Here is a 22,632-nt window from a genome sequence, read left to right as displayed (position 1 = left end):
GGTTTTTGTCTTTTGTTTTATGTATATGGTGGATTACATTAATGGTTTTTCTAATATTAAACCAGCCTTGCATACCTGGTATAATTCCCACTTGGTCGTGGTGGATTATTTTTTTGATTTGTTGAATCCTATTGGCTAGAATTTTGTTGAGGATTTTTGCATCTATGTTCATGAAGGATATAGGTCTGTAATTTTCTTTTTTTGTGATGTCTTTACCTGGTTTGGTATCAGGGATATGGTGGCTTCATAGTATGAGTTAGGCAGTACTCCGTCATTTTCTATGCTTTGAAATACCTTTAGTAGTAGTGGTGTTAACTCTTCTCTGAAAGTTTGGTAGAACTCTTCAGTAAAGCCATCCAGGCCAGGGCTTTTTTTTTGTTTGGAGTTTTTTGATTACCATTTCAATCTCTTTTTTTATTATGGGTCTATTTAGTTGTTCTTCTTCTGATTGTGTTAGTTTAGGTAGGTAGTGTTTTTCCAGGAATTCATCCATTTCTTCTAGGTTTGTAAATTTGTTAGATTACAAGTTTTAGTAATAATCCGATATGATTGTTTTAATTTAAGTTGGGTCTGTTGTGATGTGGCCCTTCTCGTTTCTTATTCGGGTTATTTGTTTCCTTCCCTGTATTTCTTTAGTCAGTCTGGCGAATGGTTTATCAATTTTATTAATTTTTTCAAAGAACCAGCTTTTGGCTTTGTTAATTCTTTCAATTGTTTTTCTGTTCTCTAATTCATTTAGTTCAGCTCTAATTTTTATTATTTCTTTTCTTCTGGTGCCTGATGGATTCTTTTGTTGCTCGCTTTCTATTTGTTCAAGTTGTAGGGACAGTTCTCTGATTTTGGCTCTTCCTTCTTTTTGTATGTGTGCATTTATCGACATAAATTGACCTCTGAGCACTGCTTTTGCTGTGTCCCAGAGGTTTTGATAGGAAGTATTTTCATTCCCGTTGCATTCTATGAATTTCTTTATTCCCTCCTTAATGTCTTCTATAACCCAGTCTTTTTTCAGGAGGGTATTGTTCATTTTCCAAGTATTTGATTTCTTTTCCCTAATTTTTCTGTTATTGATTTCCCCTTTTTGGCCCTGTGGTCTGAGAAGATGCTTTGTAATATTTCGATGTTTTGGATTCTGCGAAGGTTTGTTTTATGTTCAAAAAAAATTTTTTTTTCTATGTGGTCTATTCTAGAGAATGTTCCATGTGCACTAGAAAAAAAAGTATACTTTGTAGCAACTGGGTGTAGTGTTCTGTATAAGTCAATGAGGTCAAGTTGGTTGATTATAGCAATTAGGTCTTCCGTGTCTCTATTGAGCTTCTTACTGGAAGTCCTGTCCTTCTCCGAAAGTGGTGTGTTGAAGTCTCCTACTATAATTGTGGAGGTGTCTATCTCACTTTTCAGTTCTGTTAAAGTTTGTTTTATGTATCTTGCAGCCCTGTCATTGGGTGCATAAATATTTCATATGGTTATATCTTCCTAGTCAATTGTCCCTTTTATCATTATGTAGTGTCCATCTTTATCCTTTGTGGTGGATTTAACTTTAAAGTCTATTTTATCAGAAATTAATATTGCTACTCCTGCTCTTTTTTGCTTATTTTTTGCTTGATATATTTTTCCCATCCTTTGAGTTTTAGTTTCTTTGTGTCTCTAAGTCTAAGGTGTGTCTCTTGTAGGCAGCATATAGACGGATCGTGTTTCTTTATCCAGTCTGAGACTCTCTGTCTCTTTATTGGTGTGTTTAGTCCATTTACATTCAGGGTAATTATAGATAATAAGTTTTTAGTGCTGTCATTTTGATGCCTTTTTATGTGTGTTGTTGAGAATTTCATTTTTCCACTTACTTTTTTGTGCTGAGACGTTTTTCTTTGTAGATTATGTGTTCCTCATTTTCATAGTATTTGACTTTATGTTTGCTGAGTCGTTATGTTTTTCTCGGTTTTTATTTTGAGTTATGGAGTTGTTATACCTCTTTGTGGTTACCTTAATATTTACCCCTATTTTTCTAAGTAAAAACCTAATTCGTATTGTCCTATATTGCCTTGTATCCCTCTCCATATGGCAGTTCTATGCCACCTGTATTTAGTCCCTCTTTTTGATTATTGTGATCTTTTATATATTGACTTCAATGATTCCCTGTTTTTAGCGTTTTTTTTTTTAATTAATCTTAATGTTTTTGTGAGTTCCCTATTTGAGTTGATATCAGGATGCTCTGTTCTGTGACCTTGTGTTGTGTTGGTATCTGATATTATTGGTTTTCTGACCAAACAATTTCCTTTAGTATTTCTTGTAGCTTTGGTTTGGTTTTTGAAAATTCTGTAAACTTGTGTTTATCTTTAAATGTCTTTATTTCGCCTCCATATTTCAGAGAGAGTTTTGCTGGATATATGATCCTTGGCTGGCAGTTTTTCTCCTTCAGTGCTCGGTATATGTCATCCCATTGCCTTCTTGCCTGTGTGGTTTCTGCTGAGTAGTCTGACTTATTCTTATTGATTCTCCTTTGTAGGAGACCTTTCTTTTATCCCTGGCTGCTTTTTAAATTTTCTCTTCATCTCTGGTTTTGGCAAGTTTGATGATAATATGTCTTGGTGATTTTCTTTTTGGATCAATCTTAAATGGGGTTCGATGAGCATCTTGGATAGATATCCTTTCGTCTTTCATGATGCCAGGGAAGTTTTCTGCGAACAGATCTTCAACTATTCTCTCTGTGTTTTCTGTTATCCCTCCCTGTTCTGGGACTCCAATCACATGCAAGTTATTCTTCTTGATAGAGTCCCACATGATTCTTAGTGTTTCTTCATTTTTTTAAACTCTTTTATCTGATTTTTTTTCAGCTATATTGGTGTTAATTCCCTGTTCCTCCAGATTTCCCATTCTGCATTCTAATTGCTCGAGTCTGCTACTCTGACTTCCTATTGTCTTGTCTAATTCTGTAACTTTATTGTTAATCTTTTGGATTTCTGAATGCTGTCTCTCTATGGATTCTTACAACTTATTATTTTTTCCACTATGTTCTTGAATAATCTTTTTGAGTTCTTCAAGTGCTTTATCAGTGTGTTCTTTGGCTTTTTCTGCAGATTGCCTTATTTCATTTCCGATGTCTTGAAGCATTCTGTAAATTAGTTTTTTATATTCTGTATCTGGCAATTCCAGGATTGTATCTTCATTTGGGAAAGATTTTGATTCTTTAGTTTGGGGAGTTGTAGAAGCAGTCATGGTCTGCTTCTTTATGTGGTTTGATATCGACTGCTGTCTCCGAGCCATTACTAAGATATTGTAGTGATTTATTCTATATTTGCTCACTGAGTCTTATCTTGTTTTGTTTTCTTTCAATATATGTAGATGGGCTACTAGATTGAGCTGTCTTGATTGTTGTAGCCCTTGACTCACTTATGTCCTATTACTAGCTGGTTTGGGCTGTTACTAGATATATAAGCCTGAGTCGATTCACTATTCTTGAGTAGAATCTGATTTTGGGTCATCAAGTGTGTGATGCAGACTGTCACCAATCCACCTAGAGAAGTAGTGGTGATAGTTGTGTGCACCAGATTCTAGTAGCAGCAGGGGTTCACACTCCGGGGGGGCAGGATGCTGACAGGTTTCCCCCAAGTGTCAGTGAGGTAGGTGTGTCTCTATTCCTAAAGCACTTTGGTGGGTGGGCTCTGCAGCTGTACCTTAGGCCCCCAACGCAAGTGCCTCTACAGATTGGTAGGTGTCACCCTCCTTAGACCCCTAAGGCAGGAGACTAGGTGGTCTGGGGGAAGCTTCAGCCGTCAATTCCCTGTTGTGGGTCAGTGAGGGCTTTGTTGAATATGCAGAGATATCAGACCTGGGAAACTTGTCTTTCCAGTAAATCCGCTAAAACAATTGCAGTCAGATCCCTATCAGAAATGCCTTTGCATCATACTAGCCACCTTGTTCCCTGTAGTGATGAAAGCCCAAGACTGTGGATCACACATGCTTGGCTGGAGCTGGTTCTGTGTTTTTAGTCCAATTAGGGAAGGATTTTTGGTCCCTGGGTTTTTTGTAGCTGCTTCTCTCAGGCCAGGAGAATGGATTAGGAAAAGACCAAAAGAAAGAAAGAAAGAAAAACCACATAGCAGTTCACTCTCTGGCTCAGGAAATTCCAATGTTAATGAAGCCACCTGGGAAGGGGAGGGGAGGGTTCAGATAAATAGAAGAGAGTAGCACCCCAAATATAGACAAAGTTACTTATCTTGCTTGGTGATGACTGTTTTATCTGAGATTCCCGAGGGGCGCGTCGACTGTGTGCGCTGGCTGGGTAGAGATTGCCCCCAAGGGTCAGACCCACGTCCTGTGCTTGTGCTGTCTCAGAAGCCGTGGTCAGTTCCTCCGCTCCCAGTCCAAAACCCAGCGCCAAGTTTCCCCTGCTGGGACGCTGCACTCCCGGCTCCAAAACCAGTCACTGCCTCCTGGTGACTTCTCCTCCTGTCAGCCGCATCACTGCACTGCCTGCATGCACTGGCTGGGCTTCCCTCGAGGTCAGTTCAGGGGGCTAGGGCTGTGCCCGTGTTTGCGCCATCTCAGGATGCCGTGCTCAGCCTCCCTGCGCCCAGTCCAAAGCCCGGCGCCAAGGTTTCCTGGCTGGGACGCTGGCTCCAGGCTCCAAAAACAGTCGCTGCTTCCCCGTGGTTGTTCATTCTCAGTCTCTGTCACTCAGGTCAACTCTTTAGGTCTGTGTTTGATGGTCAGAGTTCGTAGATTGTCATGTATGCGATCGATTCACTTGTTTTTCCGAGTCTTTGTTGCAAGGGGGATCCGAGGTAGCGTCTACCTAGTCAGCCATCTTGGCCCCGCCTCCTCAGCTTTCTTTTGATACTGCTTGCTTGGTGTCTTAGTTTCCCAGGGCTTCCATAACACATTAAAATATTCTTTCACAATTTTGGAGGTTAGAGGTCCAAATTTAGGGTACTGGCAGGGCTATTATCTTTCTCTTTTTGTTCTAGGGGAATATACTCCTCTCTCTTCTGGCTTCTTGTAGCCCCTGGCTTTTTTTGGCATTCCTTGGACACATATAGGTTCATTGGCCTCTATCTTCACATGGTGTCTCTGTTGCCTATGTGACTCTCCACATTTCCCTGTCTCTTCTCTCCTTTTATAATACTTCCATCAGAAGTTATTAGGATCAGAACCTACCTTACTCTGATATTATCTTAAAAGAATAGCCCTATTTCCCCAAACAAGGTTACACTGACAGGCATAAGGGATAAGACTTTATCACTTGCAGTGACACTTTCAATTCATAACACATGGCTTATGTTTTACCATTCTTTATTTTCACCCTATTTGTGCCTTCAAATCTTAAGTGTGTCTGTTTTAGACTGGTGTTTTAGACATGTTTCCTTTTTCATGCATTTTTCCTACTTCTGCCTTTCAATTGAGTTGTTTCATTATTTAAATTTAATTTAAATAGATGACTTCTGTTTTCCTTCTTGCAATTTATTTTCTATATGTCTTATGTCATTTTTAGTTGGTCTATTTCTTGATTCCACGCCTCTATTGTGTTAAATCAATAATTTCTAGTGTAATTTTAAAATTTCCTGTTGTAAATTTTCCATATATATTTTATATTATTTTCTTAAAAAGTCTGTGAAAATTATACTTAGCATCTTAGAACAAATTCAAATTAATAATATCTTACTTTCAATAATATTTAATAAATCTCTGTCCCACTTCTTCTTTGTAAAAATATTGTCACACGAATTACTTCTTTATATGTTAAAAACAAGGATTTTCTTTTCTCTGCTTATTGGAAAGATTTTTGTGCAAGAAGTTAAAAGGTCTAGTTTTTTTTTTTTTTAAGGAACTAATTGAGGAAACAAACTCAGTGTGGATGGAGGTTCTCAGGGCCTTGAATATAATCACATAACCTCACACTCTTCTCTCTGCCAAGGAAAAGTAGATGACCCACAATGCTTCCTTTGAGAGTTTGTAAAGCAAATTTCAACACAAATCTGAGCTTAAATGATATCTATTCAGGCCCATATATATAATAGTTACACCATCAAACATCTAGTGAATTCTTCACTCCTGTGTCTGTTATGCCAAATTATATCCAGTTTGGAACCTCATATGTTTTGCAGGTGATTTTTTAAAAAATCGGACAGTATATTAATAAAGCTTTCTCTTTTAAAAGACATTAAATAGTTGAGTGTTTATGTGCAGAAGTAGAAAGTAGGTTAGGCCCAAGAACAAACATTTTATAAGTTTCTTTCACTTATCCCAGATATGCAAACGTTCAATAGTTTCTCTCAGTTTGTTGTCCTAAATATCTCTTGAGTTCACTCCCTGAGCTTTCGATTCACTGCCACTATTGTGTTTTAAACATTTGGAATACCTCATTGAGCTTAAAGCATTGGCCCTCCAACTTGTCTTTCTAAACACAAACATCTCAAAATTTAACCTCAGGACATTTGGCAGAGAAATCTTTTTGAAGTAAATATCTGATCACATGAATGCTTATATTAAAAAAAGAAAATCCTATATGAAACATCTGCCTCAGAATCACCTATATTTCATGTTTCTAAACTATTAGATGTGATTTGAAGTTATTTTAGGTATGACACACATAGAATTTTTACCTCAATAATCTAATCACACTAAATTTTTGTGGTTAAGTATTATGGCTGGTAACCAAGAGGTTGGCAGTTCGAATCTGCCAAGCACTCCTTGGAAACTCTATCATGCAGTTCTACTCTGCCCTAGAGGGTCGCTATGAGTTGGAATCGACTAGATGGCAGTGAGTTTGGTTTTGGTTCAGACCAGACTAAGTGCCAGTGCATTTTCAGTGCATATAAACTTTTTTGTGGATTAAACCTCAACATAGAGAAAACAAAAATCCTAAAACTGGACAAATAAGCAATATCATGATAAAAGGCAAAAATGTTGAAGTTGCCGATGATTTCATTTTAATTGGATTCACAACCAACACCCATGAAAACGGCAGTCAGGAAATCAAGCGATGCAAAAAACTGCCAACCAAGAATAATATATCCTGCAAAACTCTCACTCAACTATGATGGCAAAATTAGGACATTTCCAGACAAACAGCAATGAAAGGAATAGGGAAAAACCAAACCAAACTTACAAGAATTATTAAGGGGAGTCCTTCAGTTAGAAAACAAACAATATTGCACAACAACCTGAATCTAGCACTTAAGACAGCCTCCACCAGATACCAACCAAGCAAAACAGGAATAGAGGGACATTCCTTGACGTAATAAAGGGCAATCATACAAATCCAACAGCCAACATCATTCTTAACAGAGAGAGGATGAAACATCCCCCCAAAAAACAAGAAGACCAATCTTATTTAACATTGTGCTGGAAGTCTTAGCTAGAGCAATAAGGCGTGATAAAGAAATAAAGGACATCCAAATTGGTAAGGAAGAAGTAAAATTACTATACCGAAAGAACCCAAATGCCTACACAAGAAAACTGCCGGAACTAACAGAAAGATTCAGCAGAGTAGCAGCATAAAAGATTCACCCACCAACCACTGCCTTCGAGTCGATAACAGATACACATAGATAAATCAGTCAGATTCCTATACATCATAAAGAGAAAAACAAAAAGGAAATCAGGAAAGCAACACCATTTATCATAGCAACTAAAGACAAACAAACAAACAAAACAAGATACTTAGGAATAAATCTAACCAGGGACATAAAGGACCTATACAAAGAAAGATTCAAAACACTAAGTCAAGAGACCAAATAGACCTACATAAGTGGATCACCTACCATGCTCATGGATAGGTAGACTCAACATTGTGAAAATGTTAATTCTACTCAAAGCAATCTACGAATGCAATGCAATCCTGATCCAAATACCAACAGCATTCTTCAAAGGGATGGAAAAAGTTATCATTAAGTTTATGTGGAAAGGAACTAGGCACTGAAAAGTAAAGCACTACTGAAGTAAAATAACAAAGTAGGACGACTCCTACTACTTGACCTTAGAGCCTACTATTCAGCTATGGTAGTCAAAAAAAACTGATGCTGGTACAACGGCAGACACTTTGACCAGTGGAACAGAACTGAGAGCCCAGATGGAAGTCCACCCACCTGGTCACTATATCTTTGACAAAGGTCCAAAGCCCATTAAATGGGGAAAAGACAGTCTCTTTAATAAATGGTGCTGGCAAAACTGGATGTCTATCAGTAAAAAAATGAAATAAGACCCATATGTCACACCATACACAAAAACTAATTCAAATGGATCAAAGAGCTGAATATAAAGCCCAAAACTATAAAGATCATAGAAGAAAAAATAGGGTCAACACTAGAGGCCCAAATACATGGCATAAATAGCATACAAACCATAACCAACAATACAAAAACAACAGAAGATAAGCTAGATAACTGGGATCTTCTAAAAATTAAACACTTATGCTCATCAAAAGACTTCACCAAAAGGGAAAAAAGACAACCTACAGACTGGGGAAAAAACTGTCTATAGCAAATCTGACAAAGGTCTAATCTCTAAAATCTATAGGAAAACCCAACACCTCTACAACAAAAAAACAAATAATCCAATTTTAAAAAATGGGCAAAGGACATGAATAGACACTTCACTAAAGAAGACATTCAGGCAGCTAATGGACACATGAGGAAATGCTCGAGATCACTAACTATTAGAGAAACGCAAATCAAAACTACAATGAGATACCGTCTCACCGTGACATTACTGGCACAAATCCAAAAAACTGAAAATAACAAATGTTGGAGAGGCCGCAGAGAGACTGGATCTTTTATGCACTGCTGGTGGGAAAGTAGAATGGTGCAACCATTTTGGAAAATGATAAGGTAGCTTCCTTAAAAAGCTAGAAATAGAAATGCCATATGACACAGCTATCCTACTCCTAGGAATATATCCTAGAGAAATAAGAGCCATCACACGAACAGATATATGCCCATCTATGTTCATCGCAGCATTATTCACAATAGCAAAAAGATGGAAAAAACTTAAGTGCCATCAACAGTTGAATGGATAAACCACTACAGTACATACACACAATGGAATAGTATGCAACAACAAAGAGCAATGATGAATCTGTGAAACATCTCACAACATGGATGAATCTGGAGGGCATTATGCTAAGTGTAATAAATTAATCACAAAAGGACAAATACTGTATGAGACCACTATTATAAAAACTCATGAAAAGGCTTACACACAGCAAGAAACAATCTTTGATAGTTCCTAGGAAGCGGAGGGGTGGGGAAAGAAAAATGCCAACTAGACAATAGATAAGTGGTAAATTTGGTGAAGAGTAAGACAATACACAATTCTGGGGAATTCAGCACAACTTGACCAAGACAAGGACGTGGAAGCTTCACAGACAGATCCAAACTCTCTGAGGGACTGAATTACTGGGCTGAGGGCTGGAGACCACAGCCTCGGGGGACATGTATCTCAATTGACATAACATAGTTTATAAAGAAAATGTTCTACATCGTACTTTGGTGAGTAGCTTCTGGCGTTTTAAAAGCTTGTGAGTGGCCATCTAAGATACTCCACTGGTCCCACCCCATCTAGAGCAAGGGAAAATGAAGAAAACCAAAGACACAAGGGAAAGATTAGTCCAAAGGACTAATGGACCACAACTACCACAGCCTCCACCAGACTGAGCCTAGTACAACTGCATGTTGTCTGGCTACCACCACTAACTGCTCTGACAGGGATCACAATACAGTGTCCTGGGCAGAGCTGGAGAAAAATGTACAACAAAATTCTAACTCACAAAAAAAGACTAGACTTACTGGTCTGACAGAGACTGGAGAAACACCCAGAGTATGTCCCCTGGACATACTTTAAATTCAGTATTGAAGTCATTCCTGAGGTTCACCCTTCAGCCAAAGATCAGACAGGCTCATAAAACAAAATGAGAGTAAATGGTCACACAAACCCAGGGCAAGGAAGAGATGGGAGGAGAGGACAGGAAAGCTGGTAATAGGGAACCCAAGGTTGAGAAGGGAGAGCGTTGATATGTTGTGGGGTTGGCAACCGATGTCACAAAACAATATGTGTATTAATTGTTTAATGAGAAACTAATTTGTAAACCTTAATCTAAATTACAATACAAAAGAAGAAAAAGGTCAAATAAAAAAAGAAATCATACAACACATTGCATTGGGCAAATCTGTTGCAAAAGACCTCTTTAAAGTGTTAAAAACAAAGACCTCACTTTTAGGACTAAGGTGGGCCCCACACAAGCTATGATATTTTTAATTGCCACATATGCATGCAAAAGCAGGACAAGGAATAAAAATTACTGAAGAAAAATTTTTGCATTTGAATTATGGAGTTGGCAAAGAGCATTGACTATACCATGGACTGCCAGGACGGTGAACAAATCTGTCTTCAAAAAAGTACAGAAAGAAAGCTCCTTAGAAATGAGGATGGCGAGACTTCAAGTACTTTAGATATGTTATTATAAGAAACAAGTACCTTGAGAGGGATATCATGCTTGCTAAAGCAGAAGATCTGCGAAAAATAGGAGGGTCCTCAACAAGATGAATTGACACAGTGCCTACCACAATGGGCTCAAACATAGCAATAATTGTGATGGTGCAGGACCAATGTTTCTGTCCTTTGTACATGGGGTCGCTATGAGTTGAACTGACTTGACGGCACTGAATAACAACAAAAATAACAAAATTTTTATGATTTGAAGCCTTCCTCTTTTTCTTGCATTGTTACAATCTACCCCAACTGACACAATTTTTCCTCCTAAAGGGCAGCTAACACTGATTGAGAGCTCATTGTAGGCCCCCCGCTGACATTGAATTGTTTTATACATACTTCATTTCATTCTGATAATAACGTTATCAAGTAAGAACAATTGTTATTTCTATTTCATGAATGGAGAAACTTATCAATAGAGAGTTTGGGAAACTTAACCAGGCTGACATGTAAATCTGGAGTTACAGCCTGGCTAGCTGACTGAAAACACTATGCTACTCATTTTTGGGATAGTGATTTTTTTTGATACTAGCTAGCGATATTTGAACTTCCTAGTGCCCCCAAATAGTGTGCATGCTCTTATACACGTCTATAACATTCCTTTACACTTTCTTTCATGTATATTGCAACTGTCACAAGAATCACCTCTTTTCGAACTGCGTTCCTGATTCACTGAAATAATTAAGCATTCATTACTATGAACACATAACTCTGTGTATTGCTCTATTATAAGAGAAATTACTATCTATGATATTTGTTGGTTGCTTTGTTTCCTCCACAGTAAGCTGTTTCACCCTAATAAGGACCAAAATTTTGACTAGTGTAGAACCTAGGATAAGCATATCTATAATAAATGGATGTTAGCCAGTTATGCTCATTCAACCATTTGTACAGGATATAAAACCAAAAACCAAACCCGTTGCTGGCGAGTCGATTCCGACTCCTAGCAACCCTATAGGATAGAACAGAATTGCCCCATAGGGTTCCCAGAGAGGACCTGGTGGATTCGAACTGCCAACCTTTTGGTTAGCAGCCATAGCACTTAACTACTGCACCACCAGGGCTTCTGTACATGGTATATTAATATATAATTAAAATTGGATTTTTTTCTTAGTTTTTTTTTTTTTTTTCAGGGAGAGACAGTTCCATATCTTGAAAAAATATCTTGGGAGGTAAAATAATAATAATAATAAATTTGTGGTGAAATCTAGAAGGGAGAATTCTATAACACTCCAGGAAATATTAATCATAAAGAGAAGTAGGAAAGAGTGAATAACACTGAGAAATTTATTTAAAATGCACAAGAAAGTTAATTAATTGAAAGAACAGATTAAGTAAACATGAACATAGGAGCAATAATCTATATTTAATGTTTACATCAAGATTTTAAAATTTTTTCATTTTTTGAAAACAGTGAGAATCTTTTTGAGTGTATCCTTGAAAACTTGTTTCACTTGCTGGTTCCTTAGACTATAAATGAAGGGATTTAATAAAAGAGCAAATGAAGTATAGATAACAGCTCTACCTTTGGATAAAGTCACCCTTTCTTTTGCTGATGGCTTCATGTAAATGAAGATACAGCTACCATAAGTAAGGGAAACTACAGTCATGTGGGAAGAACAAGTGGAGAAAGCTTTTGTTCTTTTCTGAGCAGGGAGGATTTTTAGAATGGTCTTGATTATACATGTATGGGAAAAAATCACTAACAGCAATGTGACCACAAGTATTATAGCTGGTAAAAACAAATGAAATTAATTCTAGGAAGTGAGTGTCTATGCAAGAAATCTGTAAGATAGGAGTGTCACACATGAAATGATCAATTACTTTGGAAGCACAGAATTCTAGTTTCAGCCCTATGACCAATGGTGGAAAGGTCTTCAGAAAGCCAGCTGTCCATGAACTGAGTACAAGTTGGTAGCACACTTGGCTTCTCACAATGATGGGGTAATGCAACGGTTTGCAGACGGCTACATAATGGTCATAAGACATGACAGGCAGAAGGTGAAACTCTGTAACACATATTAAGAGGAAAAAGAACAATTGAGATGCATGACCATTGTGGGAAATGATTTTGTTTTTAGTCACAATGCTTGTCAGAAATCCAGGAATAGATATTATTGTCAATAAGATTTCCAAGTGGGAGAAATTTTGGAGAAAAAAATACATTGGCATCTTGAGGCGAAGATCCGACAGCATGAGGGGGATGATAGATAAGTTCCCCATCACACTCAAAATGTAATTGAGGAAGAGAAATACAAAAATCACAATTTGCAACTCTGGGTCATCTGTCAGTCCCAAGAGAATAAACTCTATCTCCTTTGACTGGTTCTTCATTTCACTTTTGAATCCTATTAAATTGACATAGGAAAAAAAAAAACACAAAAGCAGAAATAACAGGATTTTTTTAAAGCTACCATCAGGAATAAACTTGATAACCAGAAATGTAAACAAGTGTAAATATTTGTCATTGTTTGTCAAGGCAGGTGATACCTAAAATTATAGTACAGATCAACCTCAACATCTTCTAATTCACTGTACTGTATACATTGAAGTTTTGCTCATTACAATACTAAGTTCTTTCTTCTCTTTCTCCTTTGGACTTGAAAAATGATTTAAATCTTGGCTAATCATTTCCAAATAATCTGAATTCTGCTTAAATGTTCTAAGTAGAGAGAGGATAAGTATTATTTGAGAAGTGTTTTCTGTTTACGTTTAATAAATTATTGCAATAAGTTTTTATAAAATTTGGACAACTTTGCCAGTGTCAATTTACTACACGTGTTCAACATCTTTTACTTTATGAAAAGACTTTTTAAATCTATCAAACATATAGAATTATTAGGAGTTATATATTTTCCCTAAGCATGATCAAAATTCTCCAGTATATGCCATTAATTTTTTAGCTTTGATGCAGTATTGCTCCATTATTCCTTTGACTTATTTTCTTCAAAGATTATTTTTTCTGATTCCAAATCATCAGTCTTCTCATAATCTGTTGCATTTGAACTCATCATTTTGAAATATCTTCAAGATACACTTAGTAATTTCAAAAGTCTAAATAAAGTAGGGAAAGAAATGTAGCTATAGGAAAAACAAACACGATCAATTATTTTCTTACTTGATCTTTGTCCTGGATTCCAGCAATTTATAAATTCTTAAATATTACTTTTTTTCCTGTTTGTGCAGACTACAGTTAATAATTTTGTCTTCTTAGTCTAATGATGAGGGTGATATTAATTACTAGGAATAAGGAGTTTCATTAAATCTTTTTGTTAGTCTAGGACTAGTATAGAAGTGAGAGTCAGTAGTCACTTGTGATCCTAATTATATTATTTCTGACACTCAGCTTCATTTTTCTTAAATACATAAGTAAACATTTTCTCTATAGATGAATAGGCCCATTGTTTGCTGCATAGTTAATCATACACCTTATGCTCAGTAGACTACTGTCCTGTATGTATATCCGTGGTGCAAAAGAGACACTTTATTTTAATGAAGATGTTGAAGTGCTATCTGTACATTCATGTATTTAATTTCAGAGTTAATATACAGATTCCATTGGGTATTTAAATTAGGGTATCTCTAAATCAATTACCTTATTAATTTTAAGAATCATTCCACTAAGTTATTAATATATGCATCTCACTTGAATAAAAATGTTTTACCCTTGCATAGAAGGATGTGCTTTCCCTAATTTCACTTTTTCTCACTCTACTTAATGTAGCAAAAATGTGTATTTTCTTATAAAATTTTTTTGTGTGTTTTGAATGACAGCTATTGACAATCTGAGGTGCTATAGGAAACACTGGTGGCATGCTGTTTAAGAGCTATGGCTCTTAACCAAAAAGGTCAGCAGTTTGAATCCACCATACACTCCTTGGAAACCCTATGGAGCACCTCTACTTTGTCCTATAGGGTCGCTATGAGTTGGAACCAACTCAACGGCAATGGTTTTATAGCAATTTATAGCAATAATAATCTACCAAGTTCCTATCTTCAAGTATTTTTTCCACATATTTCGTATTTATATTTGAGTTTCTTTTTGGCTTTGGAAAATAAGTTAGATTATAGTTAGAGAGATGATAGATGATTAGATAGGTAGATTAGATAGATAGGTAGATGATAGATAGATAGATAGATGATAGATAGATGATAGACAGAGAGACAGATAGAGATAGAGAGATAGATGATAGATAGACGATATACAGATAGATAGATAGATGATAGATGGGTGATAGATAGATAGACAGACAGATAGATAGATAGGCAGATATATAGATTCAAATTGCCATGGTGGCACAGTGATTAAGAGCTACGGTGAATCCACAAGTCACTCCTTGGAAATCCTATAAGGCAGTTCTACTATGTCCTATACGGTTGATATGAGTCATAACCAACTAGATGGCAAAGGGTTTGGGTTTTTTTTTTTTTTGGCTTTGGAAAATAGATTAGATAGCTAGATGATAGACTGGGAGATGGACAGATACATTGGCAGATAGATTCTAACTTTTGATTTCAGTAAATCTCAAAATCTGAAGTCCAGGATAGCAGCCATTTTTGTTTTATTCCTTGACTACTTAACAGATCATAAACTGAGTGATCACAAGTGTTTATTTATCAAGAATGTGTTCCAGTACTTTCATTTCTCCGGCTCTCAGTTTTGCTCTACATTCAGTCAGAAAGCGAACAGAAAGAGTCAGTCCAACAATTTTTGCTAACATCATGTGGCTAGATGACAAATCTACACGCTGGTTTCTTTAAGAATCTGCAAAATAGATGCTATTTTTGCTCTTCAAAATTTCCTGAAGGAGTACAATTTCATGCAGTTAAAAAAATCTATCATGGGAGGCGGGGCCAAGATGGCTAACTAGGTAGAAGCTACCTCGGATCCCTCTTGCACCAAAGACTCGGAAAAACAACTGAATCGAGCACATACATGACAATCTACGAACCCAGACCATCAAACACAGATCTAAAGAGTTGACCTGAGTGACAGAGACTCAGCCAGCACAAGCAGGCTGCACACTGATGCGGCTAACAAGAGAAGGAACAACCACGGGGAAGCAGCGACTGTTTTCGGAGCCTGGAGCCAGTGTCCCAGTCAGGAAACCTTGGGGCCGGGCTTTGTACTGGGTGCACGGGAGCTGAGCACGGCATACTGAGAAAGCGCAAACAAGGGCCGCAGCCCTAGCCCCCAGAAGTGACCTTGGGAGAAGCCCAGCCAGTGCACGCAGGCAGCGCAGTGATGCGGCTGACAGGAGGAGAAGTCACCGGGAGGCAGCGACTGGTTTTGGAGCCTAGAGTGTGGCGTCCCAGCCGGGGAACCTTGGCGCTGGGCTTTGGACTGGGAGCGGAGAAACTGACCATGGCTTCTGAGACAGCACAAACACGGGATGCAGGCCTGACCCTCGGGGGCAATCTTGACCCAGCCAACACACACAGGCTACATACCCCTCGGGAATCTCAGATAAAACACTCATCACCAAGCAAGATAAGTAACTTTGTCTATATTCCTGGGTGTTACTCTCTCCTATCTATCTGATCCCTCCCCTCCCTCCCAGGTGGCTTCATTAACATTGGAATTTCCTGGGCCAGATAGAAAAGTGCTCTGTGGTTTGTTTTTGTTTTTGTCTTTTCCTAACCCATTCTCCTGGCCTGAGAGAAGCAGCTACAAAAAACCCAGGGACCAAAAATCCTTCCCTGATTTCCCGAAATTGGAATAAAAACACAGAACCAGCTCCAGCCAAGCATATGTGATCCACAGTCTTGGGCTTTCATCCCTACAGGGAACAAGATGGCTACTATAATGCAAAGGCAATTCTGATAGTGATCTGACTGTAATTGTTTTAGCAGATTAATGGAAAGACAAGTTCTCCAGGTCTGATATCTCTACCTATTAAACAGACCCCTCACTCACCCCCAACTGGGAACTGAGGGCTGAAGCTCCATCCAAACCATCTAGCCTCCTGCCATAGGGGTCTGAGGATAGTGACACCTACCAATCTGTAGAGGCACATGCATTGGGTGCCTAAGGTACAGCTGCAGAGCCCACCCACCAAAGTGCTTTACGAATAGAGACACACCTACCTCACTGGCACTTGGGGGAAGCCTGTCAGCATCCTGCCCCCCCCCCCGGAGTGTAACCCCCTGCTGCTACTAGAATCTGGTGCACACAACTATCACCACTACTCCTCTAAGTGAATAGGTGACAGTCTACACCACACACTTGATGGTCCAAAATCAGATTCTACTCAAAAATAGTGAATGGAGTCTTGGGCCTATATAGCTGGTAACAGCCCAAACCAGCTGGTAATGGGACAGAAGTGATTCAAAGGCTACAACAATCAAGACAGCTCAATCTAGTAGCCCATCTACGTATATTGAAAGAAAACAAACAAAGATAAGACTCAGTGAGCAAATATAAAATAAAAAATTACAATATCTTATAGATGTCTCAGAGACAGTAGTCGATATCAACCCACATAAAGAAGCAGATAATGATTGCTTCTACAATTCCCCCAATTAAGAATCAAAATCTTTCCCAAATGAAGATACAATCCTGGAATTGCCAGATGCAGAATATAAAAAACTAATTTACAGAATGCTTCAAGACATCAGGGATGACCTCAGAAACAAAATAAGGCAATCTACAGAAAAAGCCAAGGAACACACTGGTAAAGCAGTTAAGGAAATCAAAAAGATTATTCAAGAACACAGTGGAAACATTAATAAGCTACAAGAATCCATAGAGAGACAGCATTCAGAAATCCAAAAGATTGACAGTAAACTTAAAGAATTAGACAACTCAATAGGAAGTCAGAGGAGCGGAACTGAGCAATTGGAATGCAGAGTGGGGGAGGTGGAGTATAAAGCAATTGACACCAATATAGTTGAAGAAAAATCAGATAAAAGAATTAAAAAAAAAATGAAGAACCCTAAGAATCATGTGAGACTCTATCAAGAATAACTTGCATGTGATTGGAGTTCCAGAACAGGGAGGGATAACAGAAAGTACAGAGAGAATAGTTGAAGATCTGTTGGCAGAAAACTTCCCTGACATCATGAAAGATATCATGATGACATCATGAAAGGATATCTATCCAAGATGCTCATCGAACCCCATATAAGATTGATCCAAAAAGAAAACCACCAAGACGTATTATCATCCAACCTGTCAAAACCAAAGATAAAGAGAAAATTTTAAAAGCAGCCAGGGATAAAAGAAAGGTCTCCTACAAAGGAGAATCAGTAAGAATAAGTTCAGACTGCTCAGCAGAAACCATGCAGTCAAGAAGGCAATGGGATGACATATATAGAGCACTGAAGAAGAAAAACTGCCAGTCAAGGATCATATATCCAGCAAAACTCTCTCTCCAATATGAAGGTGAAATTAAAACATTTACAGATAAACACAAGCTTAGAGAATTTGCAAAAACCAAACCAAAGCTACAAGAAATAGTAAAGGAAACTGGTCAGAAAATCAATAATATCAGATACCAGCACAACACAAGGTCACAAAACAGAATATCCTGATATCAACTCAAATAGGGAAATCACAAAAACAAATTAAGATTCATTTTTAAAAAGAAAAAAATGCTTAAAAAAGGGAATCATTGAAGTCAATATGTAAAAGATGACAATAATCAAAAAAGGAACTAAATACAGGTGGCATAGAACTGCCATATGGAGAGGGAAATAAGGCGATATAGGATGATACAAGCTAGGTTTTTACTTCGAAAAAAAGAGTAAATATTAAGATAAGCACAAAGAGGTATAACAACTCCATAACTCAAAATAAAAACCAAGAAAAACATAACGACTCAGCAAATATAAATTTGACTACTATGAAAATGAGGAACACACAATCTACAAAGAAAAACGTCTCAGCAGAAAAAAGTAAGTGGAAACTGAAATTGTCAACAACACACATAAAAAGGCATCAAAATGATAGCACTAAACACATACTTATCTGTAATTACGCTGAATGTAAATGGACTAAATGCACCAATAAAGAGACAGAGAGTCTCAGACTGGATAAACAAATACGATCCGTCTATATGCTGCCTACAAGAGACACACCTTAGACTTACAGACACAAACAAACTAAAACTCAAAGGATGGAAAAAATATATCAAGCAAACAACGATCAAAAAAAGAGAAGGAGTAGCAATGTTAATTTCTGACAAAATAGACTTCAAAGCTAAATCCACCACAAAGGATAAAGAAGGACACTACAAAATAATTAAAGGGACAATTGACCAGGAAGATATAACCATATGAAATATTTATGCACCCAATGACAGGGCTGCAAGATACATAACACAAACTTGAACAGAACTGAAGAGAGATAGACACCTCCACATTTACAGTAGGAGACTTCAACACACCACTTTCGGAAAAGGACAGGACATCCAGTAAGAAGCTCAATAGAGACACGGAAGACCTAATTGCTACAATCAACCAACTTGAACTCATAGACTTATACAGAACACTCCACCCAACTGCTGCAAAGTATACTTTTTTTTCTAGTGCACATGGAACATTCTCTAGAATAGACCACATATTAGGTCATGAAACAAAACTGCAGAGTCCAAAACATCGAAATATTACAAAGCATCTTCTCAGACCACAAGGCCAAAAAGGGGAAATCAATAACAGAAAAATCAGGGAAAAGAAATCAAATACTTGGAAACTGAACAATACCCTGCTGAAAAAAGACTGGGTTATTGAAGACATTAAGGAGGGAATAAAGAAATTCATAGAATGCAACGAGAATGAAAACACTTCCTATCAAAACCTCTGGGACACAGCAAAAGCAGTGCTCAGGGGTGAATTTATATCGATAAATGCACACATACAAAAAGAAGAAAGAGCCAAAATCAGAGAACTCTCCCTACAACTTGAACAAATAGAAAGCGAGCAACAAAAGAATCCATCAGGCACCAGAAGAAAAGAAATAAAAAAAATTAGAGCTGAACTAAATGAATTAGAGAACAGAAAAACAATTGAAAGAATTAACAAAGCCAAAAGCTGGTTCTTTGAAAAAATTAACAAAATTGATAAACCATTCGCCAGACTGACTAAAGAAATACAGGAAAGGAAACAAATAACCCGAATAAAAAATGAGATAAGCCATATCACAACAGACCCAACTGAAATTAAAAGAATCATATCAGATTATTATGAAAAATTGTACTGTAATAAATTTACAAACCTAGAAGAAATGGATGAATTCCTGGAAAAACACTACCTACCTAAACTAACACAATCAGAAGTAGAACAACTAAATAGACCCATAACAAAAAAAAGAGATTGAAACGGTAATCAAAAAACCCCAGCAAAAAAAAGTCCTGGCCCGGACGGCTTCACTGCAGAGTTCTACCAAACTTTCAGAGAAGAGTTAATACCACTACTACTAAGGGTATTTCAAAGCATAGAAAATGACGGAATACTGCCTAACTCATTCTATGAAGCCACCATATCCCTGATACCAAAATCAGGTAAAGACACCAAAAAAAAGAAAATTACAGTCCTATATCCCTCATGAACATAGATGCAAAAACCCTCAACAAAATTCTAGCCAATAGAATTCAACAACATATCAAAAAAAATAATCCACCACGACCAATGGGATTTATACCAGGTATGCAAGGCTGGTTTAATATTGAAAAACCATTAATGTAATCCACCATATACATAAAACAAAAGACAAAAACCACATGATCTTATCAATTGATACAGAAAAGGCAATTGACAAAGTCCAACACCCACTCATGATAAAAACTCTCAGCAAAATAGGAATTGAAGGAAAATTCCTCAACATAATAAAGGGCATCTATACAAAGCCAACAGCCAACATCACCCTAAATGGAGAGAGCCTGAAAGCACTTCCCTTGAGAACAGGAACCAGACAAGGATGCCCTTTATCACTGATCTTATTCAACATTTTGCTAGAGGTCCTAGCCAGAGCAATTAGGCTACACAAAGAAATAAAGGGCATCTGGATTGGCAAGGAAGAAGTAAAATTATCTCTATTTGCAGATGACATGATCTTCTACACAGAAAACCCTAAGGAATCCTCCAGAAAACTACTGAAACTAATAGAAGAGTTTGGCAGAGTCTCAGGTTATAAGATAAACATACAAAAATCACTTGGATTCCTCTACATCAACAAAAAGAACATCAAAGAGGAAATAACCAAATCAATACCATTCACAGTAGCCCCCAAGAAGATAAAATACTTAGGAATAAATCTTACCAAAGATGTAAAAGACCTATACAAAGAAAACTACAAAGTACTAGTGCAAGAAACTAAAAAGGACTTACATAAGTGGAAAAACATACCTTGCTCATGGATAGGAAGACTTAACATAGTAAAAATGTCTATTCTACCAAAAGCCATCTATACATACATTGCACTTCCGATCCAAATTCCAATGTCATTTTTTAATGTGATGGAGAAATAAATCACCAACTTCATATGGAAGGGAAAGAAGCCTCGGATAAGTAAAGCATTACTGAAAAAGAAGAAGAAAGTGGGAGGCCTCGCTCTACCTGATTTTAGAACCTATTATACAGCTACAGTAGTCAAAACAGCCTGATACTGGTACAACAACAGGCACATAGACCAATGGAACAGAATTGAGAACCCAGATATAAATCCATCCACATATGAGCAGCTGATATTTGACAAAGGCCCAGTGTCAGTTAATTGGGGAAAAGATAGTCTTTTTAACAAACGGTGCTGGCATAACTGGATATCCATTTGCAAAAAAATGAAACAGGACCCATACCTCACACCACGCACAAAACTAACTCCAAGTGGATCAAAGACCTAAACATAAAGACTAAAACGATAAAGATCATGGACGAAAAAATAGGGACAATATCAGAAGCCCTAATACAAGGCATAAACAGAATACAAAACATTACCAAAAATGACGAAGAGAAACCAGATAACTGGGAGCTCCTAAAAATCAGACACCTATGCTCATCTAAAGACTTCACCAAAAGAGTAAAAAGACCACCTACAGATTGGGAAATAATTTTCAGCTATGACATCTCCGACCAGCGCCCGATCTCTAAAATCTATATGATTCTGTTAAAACTCAACCACAAAAAGACAAACAACCCAATCAAGAAGTGAGCAAAGGATATGAACACACACTTTACTAAAGAAGATATTCAGGCAGCTAACAGATACATGAGAAAATGCTCTCGATCATTAGCCATTAGAGAAATGCAAGTTAAAACTACGAGGAGATTCCATCTCACTCCAACAAGGCTGGCATTAATCCAAAAAACACAAAACAATAAATGTCGGAGAGGCTGCGGAGAGATTGGAACTCTTATACACTGCTGGTGGGAATGTAAAATGGTACAACCACTTTGGAAATGCATCTGGCGTTGTCTTAAACAGTTAGAAATAGAACTACCATACAACCCAGAAATCCCACTCCTCGGACAAGACCCTTCACACAAACAGATATATGCACACCCATGTTTATTGCAGCTCTGTTTACAATAGCAAAAAGCTGGAAGCAACCAAGGTGTCCGTCAACGGATGAATGGGTAAATAAATTGTGGTATATTCACACAATGGAATACTACACATCGATAAAGAACAGTGACGAATCTCTGAAACATTTCATAACATGGAGGAATCTGGAAGGCATTATGCTGAGCGAAATGAGTCAGAGGCAAAAGGACAAATATTGTATAAGACCTCTATTATAAGATCTTGAGAAATAGAAAAAACGGAGAAGAACACATACTTTTGTGGTTACAAAGGGGGGAGGGAGGGAGGGAGGGAGAGGGCTTTTTATTGATCAAACAGTAGATAAGAACTGCGTTGGGTGAAGGAAAAGACAACACTCAATACAAGGAAGGTCAGCCTAATTGGACTGGACTAAAAGCAAAGAGGTTTCCGGGATAAAATGAAAGCTTCAAAGGTCAGCGGAGCAGGGGCTGGGGTCGGGGGAACTTGGTTTGAGGGGACTTCTAAGTCAATGGGTAAAATAATTCTATTATGAAAACATTCTGCATCCCACTTTGAATTGTGGCGCCTGGGGTCCTAAATGCCAACAAGCGGCCATCTAAGATACATCAATTGGTCTCAACCCACCTGGAGCAAAGGCAAAGGAAGAACAC

General features: G+C 37.6%; 1 pseudogene; it reads right to left on the bottom strand.

Moving 5' to 3' along the window:
* Nucleotides 1-11,879: 11,879 nt before the first annotated feature.
* On the bottom strand, nt 11,880-12,816 carry LOC126068261 (olfactory receptor 6C6-like; annotated as a pseudogene).
* Nucleotides 12,817-22,632: the final 9,816 nt, after the last annotated feature.

Source organism: Elephas maximus, chromosome 27 (genome assembly GCF_024166365.1).
Source record: "Elephas maximus indicus isolate mEleMax1 chromosome 27, mEleMax1 primary haplotype, whole genome shotgun sequence".
Lineage (NCBI taxonomy): Eukaryota > Metazoa > Chordata > Mammalia > Proboscidea > Elephantidae > Elephas > Elephas maximus.
This window is presented reverse-complemented; position numbering and strand designations above follow the sequence as displayed.